General features: G+C 35.8%; 1 protein-coding gene across 3 annotated transcripts in view; it reads left to right on the forward strand.

Annotated features, from left to right (window-relative positions):
* Window positions 1–674: 674 nt before the first annotated feature.
* The window catches only part of LOC142344660 (uncharacterized), a 50,620-nt gene continuing 37,910 nt past the window's right edge, over window positions 675–13,384 (forward strand). The window contains exon 1 of one of the 3 annotated variants that reach the window (XM_075396494.1): window positions 675–904. The gene's annotated coding sequence lies outside the window, so the exon portion shown is untranslated. Of the gene's footprint in view, window positions 905–8,618; window positions 8,640–12,530; window positions 13,372–13,384 lie in introns of those variants that run through there. The other 2 variants (XM_075396496.1, XM_075396491.1) reach the window with 2 other exon arrangements.

Genomic DNA, 13,384 nt, shown 5'->3' on the forward strand with positions numbered 1-13,384 from the left:
GAAATCGACAGTGTCTAGATTTAAAATGGTGCCAAAATTGTCAAATATTAGAGTTTTTAAAACAGCAATTATTGTAACGGTAAACTGAATCAAAACAAGTTCAATGAGGCGAAGAACAGATATCATAACCGCAGGAGCTGTTCTGTTGCTTTTAACAATGGGTCTTTTTAAGCTTGGCTACCAGAGAAGTTATTCAGTCAGACTGTAGAATAACAGGAGCCCAAGAAATCTGTTCATTGCAATAAACTGCAAAATTTTGCTCAATGAATTTGGAAACAAAATCAGTTTTTCAAAATCTTTTTTTTCAATTTTTCCATTCCCTTTTAATTTTCTTTTCAATTGCATCTATTCATAGTTATTTTTGACTGTTAATCTTTTATGAATGAGGTAGCTTTATGTAAAGAACCAGAGGAACAGAAAAGGGGAAAGATATTTTGTGATGTCATTGAAAAATAAACTGCTTCCCCGTTAAAAAAAGAACAGTTTCATTATTCAACCACAAACACCATAAATATTCACAGATTTAGTTACACTTGATCACGTATTGCACTTCCTTTTGACAGACATTTTAAAACACGCGTGAGTCATTTTTTATTTCCTCTTTTTATGGGAAAGGATGGTATATTTTTTCCACTTCAAGATTCCCCGGGAATACCACGATTTTCATTCGGTGGTCTCCATTGTTAGCAAACATTTTTTACCAACGTCATTTTAGCCATATTGCATTTTGTGTACGTAATAATATATTGCAACAGAAAATTGTAGCTTGCCATTTTATATGTATGCTTAATACTATAGTAACGTTTCTGCCCACTATTACATGTAATAATACAGAATGTAGTTTAAGTCTGTCAATTACTTTTCCCAGTTTTGGGGAAAATTTCTTGTCTGCGACTACGACCAGGTAATTAATTATTTCCTTAGTTTGCTGTAAACGTATTCGTGAAAAACGTACAGTCTCTAATATATGGCTTAGGTAGATCTTGATAGGTTTCGTCGACTGTTAGTGAATTACCTAACTCAACCCCCCCCCCGTGTTTTTAATGGATGGTAAGGGAGCTGTATAAGCACGTTTTGCTCTCTTTGAGTGGGTAACAGGCCAAAGTCTTCCTTAACAAAGTTAACGTCAATTCCATTTTATTCCTTTTAAGCTTCAAAATACCCGCAGAACATAAAAAGATAATTAATAGTTTGCAGAAAACATATTTTGTATAGAAAATAAATAATTCGTTGAGCAATATCTTGACAACTTATCCTCAAAATGATCTAGAATGAGGCGATGGTTAATAAGAGGAAATGCTGTTATAATGAGAGTACTTTTCAGTGTTTATTATCAGAAGCCAAAAAATTACCCCGAAAACTAATGAGACTTGTTAAACGTTACTTAAACCAGTTCGCTTCCGTTTGTGTCTAATTTCTTAGTAATTTCCACATCTGATCGAATTGGAGTGTGAGTGAACTCCAATGTGAGAGTTATACTGGGTGCGTTTGCCTTCCGCTTATTATACTTTTATAATTAAATTATTTATCTGTTCATTTTTCGTGGAAGAACTTTACACCTTTACCACTTTTTTCTGTTTACATGAAATCCATACTGCTAGCCAGGCCCTTATATCAAATTCACACCAAATACATAACATTTTTGCGGGTACTTCATGATAATATGTATATAGCTAGGAACTCTTTCGTCCTGAAGGAAGTCAAGAATGACTTCCGATACTTTCCGATTTTTGATTTAAAAGTTACAGTTCGAGTTGAGAATGTCACAACCATTAAGCTATGATTGCGGGAACATAATGCTATATAAACCGGCTGATTTGTAACGTTAACTTCCTTAACAAAGTTAACGTCAATTCCATTTTATTCCTTTTAAGCTTCAAAATACCCGCAGAACATAAAAAGATAATTAATAGTTTGCAGAAAACATATTTTGTATAGAAAATAAATAATTCGTTGAGCAATATCTTGACAACTTATCCTCAAAATGATCTAGAATGAGGCGATGGTTAATAAGAGGAAATGCTGTTATAATGAGAGTACTTTTCAGTGTTTATTATCAGAAGCCAAAAAATTACCCCGAAAACTAATGAGACTTGTTAAACGTTACTTAAACCAGTTCGCTTCCGTTTGTGTCTAATTTCTTAGTAATTTCCACATCTGATCGAATTGGAGTGTGAGTGAACTCCAATGTGAGAGTTATACTGGGTGCGTTTGCCTTCCGCTTATTATACTTTTATAATTAAATTATTTATCTGTTCATTTTTCGTGGAAGAACTTTACACCTTTACCACTTTTTTCTGTTTACATGAAATCCATACTGCTAGCCAGGCCCTTATATCAAATTCACACCAAATACATAACATTTTTGCGGGTACTTCATGGTAATATGTATATAGCTAGGAACTCTTTCGTCCTGAAGGAAGTCAAGAATGACTTCCGATACTTTCCGATTTTTGATTTAAAAGTTACAGTTCGAGTTGAGAATGTCACAACCTTTAAGCTATGATTGCGGGAACATAATGCTATATAAACCGGCTGATTTGTAACAAATCTTGCCGCCAATTGAAACATTGATTAATACTTCTCTCTCTCACATCAATGCACAACTTATCAGGTTACTGTGCCCAGCCAAACGCACAGCTGCACACAACATTTTTCTGCAAGGCGGCCAAACAAAAACAGAGACAAAACAGCAAAGGGACAAGACACTGCCAAAGAGACAAGAAAGGGCCAAAGAGACGAAAACCAAAACGAGAGAGCAAAGGAGAGTCCAAAAAGAGAGCAAAAAGAGAGAGCAAAGCCAAAAAGAGAGAGCAAAAGAGAGAGAGCAAAGAGTCCGAAAAGAGTAGCTAGCAAGGATCAACAGGGTGAAGTTCCAGGCCCTAGTTTTAAAAACATTAATTGTTCTAAATTTGTAAAAAGTTACTTTCCTAAAAGGTAGCTTATTGGTTGTGACGCGCGTGAATTTCCGGATACCGTTCGGACATTTTTTTGAAAAAAGCGCAACCTAATCGAACACCGTTCAATTTTTGAAGAAGCGCTGATTTGCTGAACATCGTTCAGATTTTGATTTTAAAACATTGTATTAAACCTGTAGAGCAGCGCAAAACTTAAACACTCTACAAATATGGTTGAACTTAATTGAAAAATGATACAACTTTGGAGAAATAATCATGCTAATAAGGGTCGATACATGTAGAGACTGCCCTTGAGTCTGTGAAGTTATTGCAACCTGGGTTCCGCTAAGGATAACACCCGACCTAGAGGATCCTTTTACAGTCGAACCTTGTAAGGATGTGGCCTGGCTGTTTTTCAGTGACCAGTAATGACATAGACAAGAGGGTATTGTGTGCGTGTAGGACCTTTTGTTTGCCGACCTTTTAATCCTAGTTCTCCAAAGAGATGGTTTTTGTATGAAAGTAACGAGTGAAGAAGTTTTGAATTGAGAAACTGATTAGAGACTAATTTTTGCTTTGAATTGATAGACTGGTTAGACAAGCGATGAGTGATAAGAACGAACGTGTCCGATTCAGCGGGAAAGAGGAAGACTTTTTGTACTTTTCAGAGCAATTTGAAGCTCGCATTTTTGTCCTTAAGTTGTACAAGGTCCTTGATGGTAGTAGCACGTTTGAAGATTATGTCCCTTCTACACGCCCTAACGCTTCACGAGCCGAAAAAGACGCAGCTATAGATAAAGGGAGAGAAATTTTTAAAGAAAAACAAATGCAAATATGGTATGAGCTTGTTTCGGCGCTAGACAAGCAGTCGGTTCTTTATCTTAGGCCATATAAAGGAGATGGGGCTCAAGCATGGGATGTGTTAACTAAGAGATTCCGTAGCTTTGAGAGACCTAGATTACAAAAGTTAGTAAGCGTACTCACTAGCCTTGTTAAAAAAGACGACGAAAGTCTAATCGAGTATATAACAAGAGCAGAGGAACTAAAATTTAACCTTAACCAAGTCAACGAGGGTTTGAGTGAAAAAATAGTCACATCAATTCTACTGAAATGTCTGCCGAACGAATTTGATAATTTTGTCACACTTGTTAAGTACGGTAGTGAGTATAAATCACTTGATGAGTTGAAGCGAGATCTGATCAACTTCGACACTGAGCGAAGAATAGAGAGTGAAAGGAAAAAAGCAAGTGAAAGTGTCTTCCTAACAAAGCAGAAGAGGTGCCATAACTGTAACAAGTTTGGACATATTTTAAAATTCTGTCGCTCAAATAATAAGCCTCATAACCCACAGCCTAATACCAGCAAAGTAATTCAATGCTACATTTGCAATAAGTTTGGACACAAAGCTACAGAGTGTAGGAATGAATAGTTTGAGAGTCAGGCCAGGCGAAGCGTTAGAAATGAGAAACAGAATTTGGCAAAAGACGAAGAATACTTCAGTTTCTTTTTATGCCCAATTGATGATGAGGGAGTAGGACTAGTGATAGATTCGGGGGCAACAAGTCACATGATAAACAACAGGGAAATTTTTATCGATATCGATGATAGTTTCTCGGGCAAAGTACTGAACGCAAACAACACAGAGTCTGAGATTTGTGGCCGAGGTACAGTTGCATTTTTAGTTAAGGATAGTAATCAGGTTATTAGAAAAATTATCTTAGAGAACGCCTTGTTTATACCTGAAAACTCACACAGTCTAGTGTCAATTAGTAAACTTAAAGAAGCAGGAGCTGAAGTTTTGATAGGACCAGAACTAAGCATAATTGACAAAAGCGGTCTAGAGTACCCATTTAGGCAGGAGAAAAATTTGTTCATTTGGGACTTTAGTGAGATTGATAAAACTTGCAAAGAAAATTGCCTACTGTCCAGTAGCTTAAAAATGTGGCACAAAAGATTGGGTCATAACAATTTTACGGACATTAGCAAACTAGTTGAACACGTTGAAGGAATGCGTATCAGCGACAGTTCGGTAGATGTATGTGAGATTTGTGAGTTAAATAAGGCTAAGAAACAACCAAGAGCAAAAGATTGCACAACAAGAGCACAAACAGTGTTGGACATTGTGCACACAGACATCTTAGGGCCCATTACCCCCGAGGCTGTAGATGGCCACAAGTACGCGATAGGATTTGTTGATAGCTTCAGTAGATATTTTAGGGTTTACTTTATGAACTCAAGGGACGAGACTCTAGAGAAATTTCAACAATTTTGTGCAGATGTAGGCCAACCTTTAACTTTAGTATCAGACGGTGCAAAAGAGTACATATCTAGCGACTTAAAAAAAAGTTTACCCGGCCAAAAGGAATCAGGCTTGAGAATTCTGCGGCATACACGCCACAAGAAAATGGTAAAATTGAAAAACTTTGGGACGTCACTGTAGGAACTGCTAGATGTTTAGGAGATCAGGCTTCTTTAGAGAAAAAGTATTGGACTTATTCGCTCAACATGGCGTTCTATTTGGAAAACTTTTGCTATCATTCGGCAATAAAGAAAACCCCTCATGAAGCCATGTATGGCGAGAAACCAAATCTTAGTTTCATGAAAGTGTTCGGTTGTGTTGCTTACCCTTTCATAGAGAAACAGTTCAGAAACAGAATAGACAGAAAAACGAAAACGAAGTAGGGAATTTTCTTAGGTTATGCACTCGATAGTATTTCTTTTCTGATAGGAATAGAAAACGATCGCGGCGAGCTTAAGGTTCAAAAAACAAGGAATGCAAGGTTTGACGAGAACAACTATTACTTCGGAGTGAATGAACAGGCAAATGTAGAACATGAGGTAAACAAAGAGATGAGTGAAATAGTTTTTTTAAGTGAAATTGATGATCAAAATTTGTTACCTAAAAACGCAAAAGAGGCGCTCAAGAATGAAAACTGGAGGAAGGCAATGCAGGACGAATATATTCCACTGAGCCAAAAAAAGGTTTGGGATCTAGTTGAGGATAATGGAGCAAAAGTAGTGGGTAGTAGATGGCATTTTGGAGTTAAATATGGTCCAAGTTATGGGAGTTAAGTAGATTCAGAGCAAGGTTCTTAGGGAAGGATTTTCATGAGACATACTCACCAACGACTAGGTTGTCAACAATTCGTTTAATTGTGAGCTTGTCTGTTCAAAAAGGGTCGAAAATAAGACAAATGGATATAAAAACGGCATATCTTAATGCATATATAGCTGAAGAAATTTACGTGAAACAACCAGAAGGTTTTGAGCAATTAGACAACAAAAGAAAACCTCTTATTTGTTTAATGAAGAAAAGTCTTTACGGTCTTAAGCAGTCAAGAAGGAATTGTTGTCAGACATTTAGAAACTTTTTGGTAGCTAAAGGTTTTGAATCTTCGGTTCATGATAATTGTTTGTTCATAGAGAAAAGTGAAAGACAACTTCAAGGCGCAGTTTGTTTGTGGGTAGATGATATAATAAGCTGTGAATTTCAGGAAAACTTCTCAGCTTGGTTTGAGAGTGAGCTGTCTAAGGATTTCAAAATAATTGATTGTAGGGATCTTTGTTGGTTTCTTGGAATGAAAATTGTGAAAAAGGAAAATTCAAGTGAAATCAACCAAGAACAGTATATTGATAAGCTGTTAGAGAGATTTGGACTAGAAATTTGCAAATCAGTAGAGACACCACTTGCAGAAATAAAACTAACAAGAGAAGACTGCCCTCAGGAGGGGAGTGAAGAGCAAGAGCGCTTGAAAAGTTTTGATTATAGAAATTTAGTGGGTTGCTTGAATTATTTAGCTTGCTCAAGTAGACCAGACATTGCTTTTGCGGCAAACTTCTTAAGTTCTGTTGTTGAGAATCCAGGGGAAAAGCACTGGAAAGCCGGAAAAAGAGTTTTGAGATACCTCAAAGGTTCTAAGTCAAAGAGTTTAGTTTTTAGGAAGGGAGTCAAGTTAACCTTAGAGTGCTTCTCCGATGCCGATTGGGCGGGAAATTTAGACCATATGAAAAGCACTTCAGGTTATTGTTTCAAAGTTAGTAGTACCTCAGCCGTTGTCAGCTGGTCAACAAAGGTTCAAAGATGTGTGGCTACATCAACGGCAGAAGCCGAAATGAATTCCTCAGTAGAGGCAACAAAGGAGGCCATTCACTTGAGAGATCTGCTTCAGGACTTAAGCGTTGAGGTGCAAATTCTATTGAGATTTTCGTTGACAACCAGGCATGCATATTGTTCAGCAAGCAGTCCGCTCACTATGGAAAAACAAAACACTTTGCACTTAAACTTCATTTCATAAGGGAGCTTGTAGAAAGGGGAGAGCTAGAATTGAAATACTTGCAAACTGACCTCATGATCGCAGTTGTCCTCACCAAGGGGTTAGGGAAAACAAAACACGCTAGGTTTTGCGCGGCTCTCTTAGGTGACACCCAACCCGAAAGGGGGGTGAAGGACGTGAAGAATGACTTCCGATACTTTCCGATTTTTGATTTAAAAGTTGCAGTTCGAGTTGAGAATGTCACAACCATTAAGCTATGATTGCGGGAACATAATGCTATATAAACCAACTGATTTGTAACAAATCTTGCCGCCAATTGAAACATTGATTAATACTTCTCTCTCTCCGACAGACGTACAACAATGCCAGCTCCTCAGATTTCATTTTTTTTAAATGAAACTTCCAAACCAAACGATGATGTTCTTGGAATACAACCTGAATTTTTGAGAGCTAAACATGCTCTGTTTCTGGTAGCAGCATTCTGTAACACTTTGGTTCCGTACCGCACACCAAAACCACTACTACAATAAATAAGTTTTCAATCGAACAAAATTAAATTAATCTTGGCCCTGTTCAACAATGTGATGCAATCTACAAATTCAAAGTTCAGTTTAAAACTTAAACAGATAACCACATTCCATCTCTCTATTTATCTTCATCCATCTCTCTGCGCCCGCTCGTCTTCTACTCGTCTTTTGCAACCTCCGAGTAATCGTAGTAACTTTGTCATAATAATGTTTTAAAAAATTGATCTCCCCTTGCATAGACGAGAGTTCGTTGAAGAATTTAAACGCTGGAATCCAAATGAAGCTTACAAACTACTTAGAAATATCTCGAAAGAAATTTCATTGCCAGAAAAAAAATCATGTATAAAAGCAAACAGGTTAATGGACTTCAGTACATATGTGAAGCTTTCAAAAAAGTCATTTTACACCTCATTTTCTGCAAGAAAAAATGATACTAAAAGTGCCCAAAAGTTCCAGTAATTTTATTTGCATAGATAATATCACATTTTTCCAAAAAGAGCTCTTAAAGAAGTCTCTGAAATTTAGTGAAGTTCGAATACCGTTGACCAGTTTTTACCTGATTTCATTAAAAAAACAGCTGCACCATTCCTAATAAAACACATCCTAATCATTACCAGTTGTTCGATTACTAGGTGCAGTTTCCAGGCATGTAAAAAGGTCTCATTTAATCCTCCTATCAGCGGCAGCCAACTTGTTAACAAAATTTGTCCCTCTACTGCAATGGTTACGTTCTTGTCATTAGTGTTTGAAACATTGGCGTAAAAACTTTTCAAGCTATTGATTCAAAGCCAACAAAGCATGGTTTTTGCATTAGCCGATTATTTCGAAAGCGTTCCGCACGGTTAACTTGAAATATTTTGTTCATAAAATCTATTGGTTTCTTCTTTAAAAGAATTTGCTCCAATTATTCAAATTGTACTCCACTGGACACCAAACAAAAGGTATGTATTTCAAAATTTAGGTCAAATTAAGTGAACCTGGGCGCTTCTTCTGTTCTCGTTTTATATGAATGATTTCTTGAAAGTTTTTTAAATGAAAGTTTTTTATTTGCGGAGGACACTAAAATTATTGGCTAGGAAACGCTAGAAACAGTTTTACAAATTGATATTTTAAGTGCCATCACTTGGAAAGATAAAAACTTGCCTTCATTTTTAATTTCACGAAACTCAGTTTTATGAAAATTTCTCTAACAAATCGCGCTGACCATGAATTGACTTTTCAAGTATAAAATTATCAGATTGAATGCGCCAAATAGATAAATGACTTTGGCGTAAATTTTCTGTAAAATTTTTTGGGTGACCATTACATTGACATTCTTGCTAGCTGCTACCAGGTATTGAAAGAACAGGTCGGAGAGGTGTATCTTTTTTATGTACCTTTGCCAGGCCATAAAGTCTCGCTGGTTGCGAACCTGTTGACCTGAGTCTTTGATAAATTTTGTCACTAATTTTCCCTTGCTTCATTAACTGTTGCAGGCTGTTATTGATATGTTTTTCATTTTTGATCACAAGTTCATCTTTTGCTCCATCTATTTTTTGAAACTGATCTGAGTTCAGCACCTCATCAAGTTTTTTCCTGTACGTTGACTTCTTCATCACATAAAAACCACAGCCTTTGTCAAATGGTACCGCCAGCAAATCATTGGCTTTTAGGTAATCATGCACTTATTTGACCCCTCTATCCAATGGGGTTTCGCGTCAAATATTTAATTCAGAAGCAAATGTTGGCAAGACAGATGCATTGCAAAGAATTTTTTCTTTCGGTAGTGTAGCTAAGTGTAACAGTACGCCTGCGCTCCTCTACAATCGTTCCTGGTATACGCCTCTGATCAATCCCAAATAAGTTCCAAAAAGAATTGACTAAGTTTTCGAGACAGGAGCATTACGTTTTTCAAATACTACTGCGATCTTTTCTGTATGAGATCCGTTGGAAAATATAAATCATAACTGAACCTCCCCAAAATGGGCAGAACCAAGCATATAGAAACCGTGTTTGGTTTCATTTCATTACTATTTTTTGCAGAATAAATATCAAATCTAATTTTGGTTAATGGAACCGAGTTAATTTCAACTATTGAATTAGTTTCAGTGTTGTCCGAAAACTCGTTTAAAGATCTTTTAAAAACTCTGACAGTGGCTTCTTTCTGTGTAGACATCATGCTTCTGCTATTTATTTCTACGCGTGATATGCATTAGAGCAAGATGTTTAGCGATGTGATTTTTTTTTATCTTACAGAGGTAAGGAGTTTGTGTTAAACTAATGTGTTTATCTATAACTGTGACCAGCTTTGATTTAATTCAGACCACACTTTTTTCCAAACGATCTAAACAATCCTGATTAGTTATTTGAGTTGCCGCTTTGTCGGTTTTAATGCAGTTCATTATCGTTAAAAATGTTAATGTGGTTTTATCTGCAACTGTTTCATTTGAGAAAAACTCTTTTCCATAGGGTTATAGTAAATTTAAGTAGAGCAAGATTTTTTGCGGTTTATGTTAATCAGAAATAGCGAAAGTTATGAAAGCGTTCTGTCTTCTTCTGATATGCTTATCTCTTTTCTTTTTTAAGCTCAATTTCTACCCTGTTTTGACCATTTTGTCATTATTGAGTTTATTCTGACGTGGCTCTTTTGTCCACCATTTAATCAAATTTCATGCTGAAAATTAAATCTCGTCATATATATATATATATATATATATATATATATATTTTCTATTTTTTTCTGATTGTTGGCAATTGTATCTGAAATTTCGTGTCATTCGTGCCTATTAAACTACTTTTTGATTTTTAACAATAACTTCGGGACTTCTAGTTGTTTTGGAATTTGATTCTGTTTCGGCTTGCTTTTTCTGTGCTCCCCGAGTTGGGAAAATTAAGTCAGGAGTGCGCTGAAGTGGGCTGAATTTTCAAAGATTTCAACGCAAATATCTTACAAAAAATGCGCTCAACTCTGCTGAAATGCGCTGAAACTTTGCACGAAATGCGCTGACAACCACCGATGTTTCAAAAAATAGCACTCACTGAGACTCGAACTCTCCTCAGTGCCGTAGTCTTCACTCACTCCACTGCACCATTGATTCCTGCTATACTACACCTTTAATTTGAATATATATTAATACATACTTTAGGGTGAAGTGCGCTAAAAATATGTAAAAATTGAGCTGAAAATTCACCGCATTTCTTACATACTTTTATCGCTTTTCACCGGTCTTTGCGCATTTTTAAAAAAATTAATCGTTATAGTAAGACCAACTGATATGGTTCGAAATTGAGGAATCGATGTAAAAAAGCGTTTAAATCCGCTAAATAAATTTAAGAAATTTTCTGAAATTTGAATACATTTGTTACAAAGTTTCAGCGCATTTCAACGTAATATTATGTAAAATTTTTTGCTCTGAAAATTTTGAAAAATCAGCGCTTTTCAGCTCATTTCAGCGCAATTTAGCGCATTCAGCTCATTTCTTAGATAGTTTTAGCACATTCACCGCACTTCTTACAAAATAATGCGCTGAAACGGCGCTGACATCTCGACCCGGGATTCCTGCGTTATTGATGTCGCTTGGATATCAATTAGGAGTGATTATTACAGTCATGCGGAAATTTTTGTGTACTTTCTTCTCTGATGATTTTTGAAGCAGACTGAGAAAGCATATTCCAGTTTTCGTTTGAATTCTTTGATTTCTTCACATCTATGGCAACAGTTTTCTTTTAATAATTTGACTCTTTTTCCTGTAGATTATTGGTTAGCAAATAAATTTGTAGGTTCAGTGCTAGTTATATTGAGTGCTGTAATCTGAGATAGTAAATTTAAAATAAATTCAGATGATTATAGTTAAATAAAAACGGATTTATATGGTTCCTCGCATATTTGTAGAGGTCATTTATGTTTAATTTTTTAATTTTGAATTACTGATGCTTGTGTGAGCAATAAAGCACTGTGTTGCGGTTCAATATAGCAGAATAAATAGCAAGCATAGATCATTTTCAATGGCCAATTTTACACCTGAAGGATTTTTCTTTGAAAGCTAGGCTCACCAAAAGTGATATCAAAACTATTTTTTACATTTTGCGCACCTCACGCAGAGGGGGTTGAACTGGAATTTAATTTGATCTCAGACGGCGAGGGGCGACTGAGAACAATCAAGCGGAATTTACCTCAAACAAAGAACCCGGGCGCTATTTCAACCCAAGTTCAACATGAAAAAAAGCAGAAAAAACGGGAACAGTAGATAAGGTAAAATGTTGCCCTCGATAACAATCAAAACAGGGTCTGTGAAAACGGGGAAAAGTGGGGGAAATTGTGGAAAGGTTTTCCTCAATGGGGTTAATGATTGCCAACTCGGCTCAGATTTATCCCAAAAGACATTTGCAGGAGGAAGAGGGGAAATTAACATCACATACCATGCAAAATTAGCTCTCAAAGCATAATTACATGGCAGCGTTCACGAAGCATAAACACTTAATAAGCATACAAAAGAGTATGCCAATTTTTTTGTTTAAAAAATTCAGCTTTCTTCAGTGTTATGAATACAATAGTTCTATCTCAACTTGTTTCTAAATGGAATGTAGTTTACTCATTGTCAGTTTCATATTTTTTAAGAAATTTTGATGATAGTATATCAGTCCATTTAGATGAAACTTCCGAAAAATTTCCGATGAAGAATTTCCAAAAAATTGTTTTAAAAAATTTGCGCTGAAATTGATTTGAATTGAGCTTACTCACATTTTTGAATTTACAGTTATTTTCATTGACAGATTTTAGGCTTCGTGACCCGTTCCACTACGAGAAATATCTTCATTTTCATATGATTGGTGACACTATTTTTTTTTCACTTTGAGTTCACAGAGTTAGTTATTCAGCTTAATTCCCTAATGCTCCACTATGGAACAAAGCTGAGGAGAAATTGCGCTCAATTTTGGACACTAAAACGGAAATGAGCAACAATTCCAATCTCGTTTGCAACTATTAACTTGTTCACATTGTTCCTTTCTTTCGCTTTCTTCTCTTCTCTCATTATTTTCAACTTATTTACATACCCTGGCGTGAAAAAAGGCAAATATATTACATGCAAAAACGTTTGTTCACTTTGTAGCTCTCTCCGTTTAGCTAGCCACTGCACGCTTACGTAATAAAAACGAGTGAAAATGTAACATAAAACTGATGAAATTATGTGAAATTTAAGACAATTTTCACGCATGTAAAAAGCTTATTACGACACCACATAGAGTATTTATATTCTACTTTGCACACGTCTAGTTACTCCTTTTATACCATTTGTTCACTTATATACCATCGAAACTTGCATTGCGACATCGGATTTCTTTCTATCTTATCGCTTTTAGATAGCTCCATTTTCCCTTTTCCAATACGCTATGATGTTCTGTTACATGCTTTTTAATATGCTCTCAGTTATGTATACTAACTACTGCACGCTTCAAGTATTTACAATGTGTCAAAACACGGTCGATTGCTTTTGGTAAAAGCGATTTTGATGCTGGTACAATTTATTATCTTGTCAAACATTTAATCCTCTTATAATATTTTGTATTATCTGAATTCAGTATTTTGTGCGCCATTTGCATAATTCTCGTCTATCTTTGTCTTCTAATTACAATCAGTGGAAAATTTGGGAAATTTGTTTTCCTTATTTTTCTCAGAACTCCAATTTAAGAGAGGTAAGTTCCTTTA

Source organism: Convolutriloba macropyga, chromosome 8 (assembly GCF_964194025.1).
Source record: "Convolutriloba macropyga chromosome 8, txConMacr16.3, whole genome shotgun sequence".
In the NCBI taxonomy this organism is placed as follows: domain Eukaryota; kingdom Metazoa; phylum Xenacoelomorpha; order Acoela; family Convolutidae; genus Convolutriloba; species Convolutriloba macropyga.